Source organism: Haemaphysalis longicornis, unplaced genomic scaffold (genome assembly GCF_048455015.1).
Source record: "Haemaphysalis longicornis isolate Haplotype H1 unplaced genomic scaffold, Haemaphysalis longicornis Haplotype H1 scaffold_78, whole genome shotgun sequence".
Classification (NCBI taxonomy): domain Eukaryota; kingdom Metazoa; phylum Arthropoda; class Arachnida; order Ixodida; family Ixodidae; genus Haemaphysalis; species Haemaphysalis longicornis.
The window spans coordinates 656,284-666,038 of NW_027526441.1; the positions used below are offsets into that span (position 1 = coordinate 656,284).

Consider the following 9,755-nt stretch of genomic DNA (forward strand, 5'->3'; position numbering starts at 1 on the left):
ATTATCATCATCATGTTCAACGTACGTGACGTCGAGCTGTGTTCGGCATTCCGCTTTGATTATGACCGAATTATGGTCTGTGAAATGTAAAGTCAAGGGCTGTTGTAGTGGATGAACCCTAAAGTTGCTGATGCACGTTCTCCGGATGGTTGTGGGCTGCTTGCAATCACGGCCCGCCGAGACTCACCTACGCACACCGCTGCCGACGACGATGAAACGTCGAAAGCGCGTGAAGCGTGCTCGTCTCGTCCCGGCCCAGGAAGACACCGGCAACACTGTCGCTCCAGGAGCCATAGAAGGGACCGGGCGTTCAGCAAGCCGAGCATGCGCAGTGGGGGTGTGGACGGCGCAACAACAAGGGAGGGACACAGCCTCGGCAATTAGATGCTTCGCATCTAAAAAACGTTTTTTTTTATTTTCGTTCGAAATCGCTAGCTCTTGGCGCTCAAAATTCTATAAACTGTCCACATATATCCCCAGACTAGACAATACATTTGACCTGGCCGCCCACGCACTGAGGGTGACCTCACTACACATTACCGTCTTTCCCGCCGGATGTGCCCACCGACGAACCAGCAATTGGATAACGGCTGGGCTCAAATTCGGCGTTTACTGCAAACTGTTTTTCCAACCCAGCCGGACTGAACCACGCACATCCAAGCTTTCCACCCAACCACGGTCTGCCACCTATGCGCCGAACACCTCACCCTATCCCACGAATCACCTGTGAGGAGCACTGGATGGCCGGGCTCCGCAGCTTCGATCCGGACCTTCGGGTTTCGTTAATAGACAGTGCTGTGGAGTTCGCCGGTGAGTGGATGCAAGTGGCTACAGGTGCGGCAGTAATATATATATATATATATATATATATATATATAGGAAAGAAAGAAAAACACGCACCCAGAGTGGGGACCGAACCCACGCCTTTCGATTGGATCTCGAATGCCTTACCAATTCGGCTATCTGGGCGACTGTGTTGTCCTTCACTTTCTGGGGTATTTATATTTACTACAACTATATCTGACGCTTAAGGGTGGTAGCCAGCGCCACTCTGACTATACGGGGAGAAGGGGACCTTTTTTGTAACCCGCGGGGCATGACTCGAACGTCAACAGCTCGAACGTCTACGACTCGAACGTCTACAGCAGGAGCGGGCAACTGACGGGAAACCCTCTAACGCTACCTTGGCATCAAGGCTGCCAGATCCGAGACCCTCGCTAACCTTTCCCCCGTATAGTCGAGACCCCCGTGGCGCTGGCTACCACCCTTAAGCGTCAGATACAGTTGTAGTAAATCTAAATACCCCAGAAAGTGAAGGATAACACAGTCACCCAGATAGCCGAATTGGTAAGGCATTCGAGATCTAATCAAAAAGCGCGGGTTCGGTCCCCACTCTGCGCGCGCGTTTTTCTATCTGTCCTTGTTACGTAACTTAAAAAATGTTAACCTCACTAACCATCGCAAAAAATAGCCTAATCATTCCCCTATGCCTCCTTAGGCGTTTAAGACTGCCGACCTATCTTTCTGTATATATATATATATATATATATATATATATATATATATATATATATATATATATATATATATATATATATATATATATATATATATATATTTATATTTATATATATATATATCGCACCAGATTGGTATTCTGGAGGTCGTGGGTTCGGGCATTTTTTCACCCCTTTTCGACTCAAAAAATTCTTCATCTCTTTCTATGACCCACCACAACCTCCCCTTTGCTTTCAGAGGTTTTCTTGACAGCCAACCCTTATTTTCTGTCTTATTTCACAGAGCCCCTCATTTCCCATTTTCTGATTCGCTATATATATATATATATATATATATATATATATATATATATATATATATATATATATATATATATATATATATATATATATATATATATATATGTATATATATATGTATATTTATTTATTTATTTATTTATTTATTTATTTCCGCGAACCATGTATGCGTTTGGCCCGGCTACGCCCGCCTCTGTTATCTGTGTCAAGCGAAGCGCGTCTTGCATTCTTCGTTTTTATGCCGCACGGGCCATCTCATTCAGATAAGCAGACTGTTTCGTGTTAACGTCACTAGCCCAGAATAATCTTCTCTGATCTACAATGTTCTGGATGTAAATCGACGGTTACATAAACACTCGCGCCGAAAGATAAAAGCCTGCAGAGCAGACGCCACAGCATTCCGATCGCCGATGCTCGCCCGCACACGTTACTTTGTTGACTGCTGTTTCGCCGCCTGTGTATTCTTTGGGTTGTTAGGGGAGCACAAGTTCGCTACAATAAACGTGTTTTCCTTCAAGACAACTGCGTCGTCTCTGGCGTCGTGACAATATATATATATATAGCGAATCAGAAATGGCAAATGAAAGGCCCGGTGAATAAAGACAGAATAAGGGTTAGCAGTCAAGAAAACCTCGGAAAGCAAAAGGGGGAATGCGGTAGGTCATAAACACAGATGAAAAATTTTTTGAGTCAGAAAGAAAGTGGTCAAAAAATGCCCGCTGGTTGGGATCCGAACCCACGACCTACAGAATACCGGTCTGGTGCGATAATCACTACGCTACCGGCGGGGCTGTTTCCCCACCACTTTCTCGGTTATTTATGTTAAGGTATTTATTTATTTATTTATTTATTTATTTATTTATTTACAATACTGCCAGTCTCTTCCCGAGAACATAGCAGCTGGGCTTGAAGATTTTACATACACGTAGTCTACACCCGTGGTCTACAGAAACAGCAGAAAAATGTGGTAAGAAAAAGAAAGAAGAACCGCAATCTTAAACGCGGGTGGTCTTTAAAGTATACACAGCAGAATACGAAATATGTTTCAGTATAGTTATACATAAAAATATGTACAGAACAAACACACAAAACACTAATTATTTCAAAACACCCATTTGTACCCGGAAATACATAAAAACACATTTCAAACCTCAGTAACACTAGCTTTTTTTTTTGCGAGAGTTTGCCTTACGGCATAACAGTCATATATACAACATTACATTGGTTTCACGCAGAAACGTCAACAGAGACCGGTACTGAGGGCCCCATATCCACCGCTGTAGATCAGGGGGTCTCCCAGGATGGAGCCCTGTGCCCCGGAGGTGTTGCAGCCGAGAGGTTTGAAGGGCAGGGCAGGTCCATAGAAGGTGGCTCGTGTCGGCTTCGGACGCAGGGACCGTACAAAAGGGACAGGTGTCCGCAAACGGTGCGTGATAGCGGGCAGGCCAAGCGTGGGCCACTGCTGGGGATAATGCCACCCCAACTCGAAGCCTCCGCAGCAGGACCTCCTCCCAGTGAGCGAGCCCACTGGGGAGGTCGGTTCCACGCGGTGGAAGTAAAGCACGCGTGGCGCGGCGGAGGTTCTCCTTTTCCACCAGCAGTTCTTCTAGGGTGGACACCGGAAGAAGTGGCAGCGGCCTTTGTAGGTCTATACGGCGACAGGCGCGATCCGCCGCTATGTGGGCAGGAAGCATGTCCCGGCGAACCCACAATACACGCACAGGGCATGGGTATGTGTCCAGGATCGCGTGAATACGTTCCGACATGCTGGTGGTACGCGCAACGCGACGTAGATCACGTATCGCCGTCGTTGAGTCCGTGTAAATTTCCAGTTTCACACCGGTAGTTACTGTCGATGAGAGCGCTTGGAAACCATTCCGAATTGCAGTAGGTTCTGCCAACAGGCTTGGGAGAGGTCGAAGGGTCTCGTAGGCGCAGCACTGGTTTAAGGTTGGGTGAGAGGGACAAGCCGACTGCCTCGTAACCGCAGCCTTAGTAACACTAGCTGAAAAGGAATGTTACATGAAAAGGGATAAAACACTACAAATAACTGCACACATATAGAGTCCTCGGCCACTCAAACAGATCAACAGGAGGCTGTAATGCATCTACCAATAAAGGCACGGTGGGCTAAGACGTTGCATTTGCTATTTTTGAGGCAAAGTCCTTTAGCGAATTTGTGTTAGCAACGGAGGGGTCTAAACTATTTCATTCTCGTATAGCTAGGGGAAAAAAAGTTCTTGAAAGTGTCGTTCTGGAAAGAATAGTCTTTTAGAGTATGGGGGTGTGTATGCCGGGTTGTACGGGATTCTGGTAGGAGAATGTACCTGGGTGTGTCGATTTTGTAGTGGTTGTGAATTAACTGAAAAAGAAATTTCAGGCGCACCTGTTTTGCTCTAGCCGCGAGTATTGGAAGGCCACAGCTTGATAACATATTCGTCGGGGAATCAGTTTGCAGATGAATCGCGCTGCCTTCCTTTGTACTTTTTCAAGTTTATTTACGCTAGTGACTGTTTGGGGAAACCATATTGTACTGGCATATTCTAGTACAGGTCTCACGTAGGTAGTGTAGGCTAAAAGCTTGGTAGATTGTGGAGCCATTCGAAGACATCTGCGGAGATAAAGCAGCTTTCGCAGCGCATTTGAAATTATTTTGTCAATGTATGCATCCCACTTGAGTTGTGAAGTAATTGTTACACCTAAGTATTTGTGTTGATTTACTCTTTCAAGTCTCGCGCCGTTAATACTGTAAACGTAGTTTGCAGGATCTTTCTTTCTTGTTAGACTCATGCACACAGTTTTCTTAAGGTTAATCGACATTTGCCAATCGGTGCACCACTGGCCAAGATAGTTTAATGAATCAGCAAGCTCAAGGTGATCGGAATAACTGGTAATTTCTTTATAAACAATGCAGTCGTCGGCGAATAGCTTTATGTTACAGGAAACGTTCTTCGTGATATCATTAATGAAGATGAGAAAAAACAGTGGCCCAAGAACGGAGCCTTGTGGTACCCCAGTGGTAACAGGAACGGTTTCAGACGCCACTTGCTCAAACATGACAAACTGTGAACGGTCACTCAAGAACTCTCTTATCCAGTGTGTTAGTGGTCCGTCCCCGATTGTGTGTCGGAGCTTCGCAATTAATTTATGATGGCATACGGAGTCAAAAGCCTTTGAAAAGTCTAGTAATATTACATCAGTGTGGGAACAGTTGTTAAAAGACAATGCTTGGTCATGAACAACTTCTATTAGTTGCCTAATGGTTGATAATCTGCTGCGAAATCCATGTTGGCAAGGTGACAGGATGCCCTTTGTTTCCAAGAAAACTGTTAAGTGTTTTAGGAAAATATGCTGAAATATTTTACACGATGTGCTAGTTAGCGAAATTGGTCTACAGTTACAAGGGTCGTCGCAATCTCCCGACTTCGGAATTGGTGTAACTTTGGCCTTTTTCCAGTCGTGTGGAAGCTGTGACAACGAGAAAGATTTGCGGAAAACCAGGCCAAGATATTTACTACACCATTCTGCATATCGCCGAAGAAATGCGTGTTGAATGTTATCGGGCCCCGAAGCTTTTTTAGGGTCTAGCTCAAGCAAAAGGCTACAGATTCCTTCGTCAGTTATATTTATTGGGTTGATTGTATCATTATTAAGCGATAGGAGCTGAAGCGTTTGTCCGTTATCTTTAGTGAATACCGAGTGGAAAAAGTTGTTGTAAGCATTAGATTTATCTCTTTTCTGTTGTAATGATAGTGTGGGACGGCCTGCTTTCCTAGGGCGGAAATGTTTCCAGAATCTTTGGGGGTGACCAGTAATAAATGATGGTAGCGTAATATTAAAGTAATGTTCTTTTGCTTTTTTGGTTGTGCTATTGAAGCTTGCAATGGCAGATCATAATTTTGTCACTTTCGTATGCCCTCCGTCCTGCTTTACTGCCTTCCGGAGACGTTTAACCTTTCGCTTTGCGTGTAAAACTTCTCTTGTAATCCAGGGATTCTTTTCTGTGGGCGCGTAAGCCGTAATGGAATGAAGTTATTCGTGCAATGCGAAACAATGTGTTTGAATCGTAGCCAAAGCGCGTTGACAGTGGTGGTGGGATTATGGGCCAAATTGATGAAGCCGTAAACTTCATGAGCCAAAAAAGTTAACACACTAGCGTCGTCGGCTTTGTTGAAGTCTGCGACAGGAGTTACTGTCGATTCGAACCGTAAGCCTTAATGAAGTGTTATACTGCAGATTGGTACTCTGTGGTCAGATATACCCTCGACGACTTCAACGTGGGCGTCATCAGGGTTTAGGTGGTTACTTTAGATCCAGTATACTGGTAGCTGTTCCTTGACAACGCGTCGGGCAGGAAACAACTTGGCGGAGGTTGAAATTTAGCATCAGATCGATTAAAGCCTCTGAACTGGGTGAGGTGTGACGCATGTTTGTCCAGTTTACGTCTGGAAGATTAAAATCACCCATCAGCATGACTGCAGATCTACGAACATGCTGTTGAAGAAAATCATGAATGGCAACTAAACACTCGGCACCACAAGATGGGCTCCGATAAACGCAGCCTATCACCAAGCTTGACCCATTGCACAATATTTTACAGAACACCGCTTCAGTTTCCGGAACTTGGGGCATTAAAGTATAAAAAATTGAACGTCGGATTAGCAATGCCACGTCTCCGCCACGAGATGGTCTGTCTTTTCGGATAACAGCGTAGTTCGGGGGAGCAAATTCATGATCAAGAACATTTGGTGACAGCCAGATTTCCGTAATCGCTACAATGTCAGGTTTATAAAGCAGTAACATGTCCTCGAGCGGTTCCACTTTATTAAGAACACTTCTGGCATTCACGTTGAGTAGTATTATTTTTTCCTCTGCGCTGCACTCCGAGTATTCGGGCGACTTGGCACATGGTCGTTTTTTTGGTTTGTTTAATGGCACCCTTTCTTCTTTCTCCTCATCCCAAACAAAAGGGCGATCATTTATGAACACGTTATCGAAAGCTAAGGCAACCTTTTCCTTTTTCTCTCGATTTGGCTTCGCACTTTCCCATAGCTTTTTTCGGATTTCCCCGAGTTTTACGACAGAAATCTTCACCAATTACGTAATCGGTGTCTTTAAGATTCTTACCATTCTTTACTATGGCTGCCTTCTGTCGCGAATCTGGAAGCTTGAATATAACTGGCCTGATTTTGTTAGGAGCGGGCCTGCCTAGCCTGTGGATGCGTTCGATCGCAATTGGCTGTAGCTTAAGCTTACCCTAAATAACGACCTTGTTTACTGATTCTTCGAGCGTTTCACAGGTCTCATCTTCTGTTTCGGGCAGTCCGTACACGATTAGATTCGATCTTCGGCTCCTGTTTTCGAGGTCATCTATTCTTTTTTCCAGCGTTTGGATTACCATGCTCATGGAATTAAGTTGCGTCTTGCAATGCTCCAGTTCTCCCTCAAGCCTTTACAAGGCGTCAAGTTTGTTATCTATGTCTACCAAACGTTTCTCTTTTATTTTTTAATGTCCGTTGCAACATCCTTCAAATGGTTGATTATTTCTTCAAATTGAGGGCCTGGGTTGGTTTCAATATCTTCTCCCAACAATAGCAGTTTTCCAAGGAACTCAGCACTGTTTGACATCATGACACACAGCCGAGGGCACGGCAACACCAGCAAAAAACGGTCGCTTGAGCGGAAGCATCTACCGTAGTCCGTGCTCACCTGCACAAGGTAGAGAAACGGGTTTGTGAACCGCATTCCGCCGGTGAAGCCGTGCCCAGTGGCGGCCGGGCTCTTGGTGGTGGTCTTTATAGGCTCGCTGAGGGGGGCCGCTGTCAGCCGTATGTGCGCACCGGGATGCGCCGATGTCACCTTTGCCTGATGCCAGGAAAAGGCTCCAGTCAGCGGCAGGCTCGGCACGTGTGAATCGGTACTGCCGAAATTCGATGCGGTTTCACCAACTCTGCACCGGCCGGTATCGCCATTGCTGGCGGGAGACGGCAGGCAGAGGCAGAACTGCACAAGGTAGAGAAACGGGTTTGTGAACCGCGTTCCGCCGGTGAAGCCATGTTTTGTAATTTTTGTTTCCTGCGCTTGGGGGTGGTAGCCAGCGCCACTCGGACTACTCGGGGTGAAGGGGACCTTTTTTAACGCCAGGGCGGTGACTCATGTCGAGAGTGGTCGACCAGTGTTGAACCGTCTTAAAGGGGCACTGACACAAAAATTTTGCATCTTGTTTTTTTTGTTGCGATAAGTAGCTAGTGGCCTACTTATAACCTGTAGAAACCTCATTTGCTTCAGCGTGCGACGGTTGTTTAATTAGAGGCATTTTCAATGCGGCCAGTCGCAGTTTCGGTTTCAGCGAGTGCAGCGAAACGATGGATTTTGTGGATTTTGTGTGAACAAAGCTGACCACGTGACCGTCGGAGGGATATCACAGAGCAGAGCCGCCGTAGCACTGTCGAATCCGCATCGACGGCAGTTTCTGCGAATGCCCCCACGTACTGATCTCGTGCGGCGCTTAATTAAAAAGCGACCGTGGATGTGGCGCAGGCGCTGCGAGTGCAAATGCTACCGCGGCTAAAGAACGACGTGCGACGCTCGAGACGGTGGGTGGCAAGACGCGCGCTGGGAGCAGCCGGCCGGTCTGCCTACAGGTCCGCCTACAGATGTGTTCGGCTTAGCACTGCGGCGGATATTCGAGTGCCGCTCTCGTAAGCGGTGCAGACGACAATTTTTAATGCAACCCGCCATCGCATCATTAACTCCTTTCTCATGTAAGCCACCATGGGGACTTGGGGACAATTTCGTGCAGCGGTAACAAGCTATCACTCGAGCTACCTGCGCCGGCCTGGCCCACTTCGCGGCCGTGGCCGCCGCCTGCACAGCGACCGTGCGGCTACCTCAGTGGGCTTTTCGTGCCTCCGGCGCCTTTTCGCATCCAGTGGTAATAAACAGTAATAGAAACAGAGTGCCTGGAATCGCTGTAGAACTCTGGTCGCGGCCAGCTGCCCGATGAGCTGGCGAAATCACGGCGCCTCCGCCACCGCCGCCAACGATCGGGTCGTTCGTTCTCGAGAGCAGAAGCTCCGCCCTCCGGCCCTCCGATTGGAGCGGCGAGCCGGCGAAAAGCGCCGGCAGTGCGGAAGCGGCAAACACAAACTCGTGACGTGTTTGGACGTTGTTTATTTACACAATATCCTCGGGATGTCGATTGCGCGTGGTCCTCTGCTGTCTGCTCGGTTGCGTTTCGCACACTTTAAAATTGATTTTAAATATGCTCTAGGCTGTATTCGCCGCTGATATTTTGCAGATGATGTATATGTGTTCCCAACAATCTATCTCCGAAGTTATCTCGCCTTCAAAATTTTGTGTCAGTGCCCCTTTAAGCTACCTTTCGCACCAAGACTGCCAGAACAGAGGCCCTAGCTATGCATGTAGCGAAATGCTGCTCGACCACTCTCGACATGTCGTAGACACTTGAGTCACGGCCCGGGGCTTAAAAAGAAGGTCCCCTTCACACCGAGTACTCCGAGTGGCGCTGGCTACCACCCCCAAGTGCAGGAAACAAAAGATACCTTAACGTAAATAACCGAGAAAGTGGTGGGAAAACAATCCCGCCGGTAGCGTAGTGGTCATCACACCAGATCCGTATTCTGGAGGCCGTGGGTTCGGATCCCACCCGGCGGGCATTTTTTCACCACTTTCTTTCTGACTCAAAAAATTTTTCATCTGTTTCTAGTACATACCGCATTCCCCCCTTTGCTTTCCGACGTTTTCTTGACTGCCAACCCTTATTCTTTATATATATATATATCATCATCATCATCATCATCATCATCATCATCACCCTATCTGCGCCCACTGCAGGGCAAAGGCCTCTCCCATTATTCTCCAATTACCTTGGTCCTGTGCCAACTGTGACCAATTTATCCCCGCAAACTTCTTGAT

At 47.0% G+C, this 9,755-nt stretch overlaps 2 non-coding genes across 2 annotated transcripts; one reads left to right on the forward strand and one right to left on the reverse strand.

Annotated features, from left to right (window-relative positions):
- Window positions 1–897: 897 nt before the first annotated feature.
- On the reverse strand, window positions 898–969 carry Trnag-ucc (transfer RNA glycine (anticodon UCC)). The gene has a single exon. It is a non-coding gene; the product is annotated as a tRNA-Gly (tRNA).
- Window positions 970–9,421: 8,452 nt separating this feature from the next.
- Window positions 9,422–9,494, forward strand: Trnat-cgu (transfer RNA threonine (anticodon CGU)). The gene has a single exon. It is a non-coding gene; the product is annotated as a tRNA-Thr (tRNA).
- The last annotated feature ends 261 nt before the right edge of the window (window positions 9,495–9,755 follow it).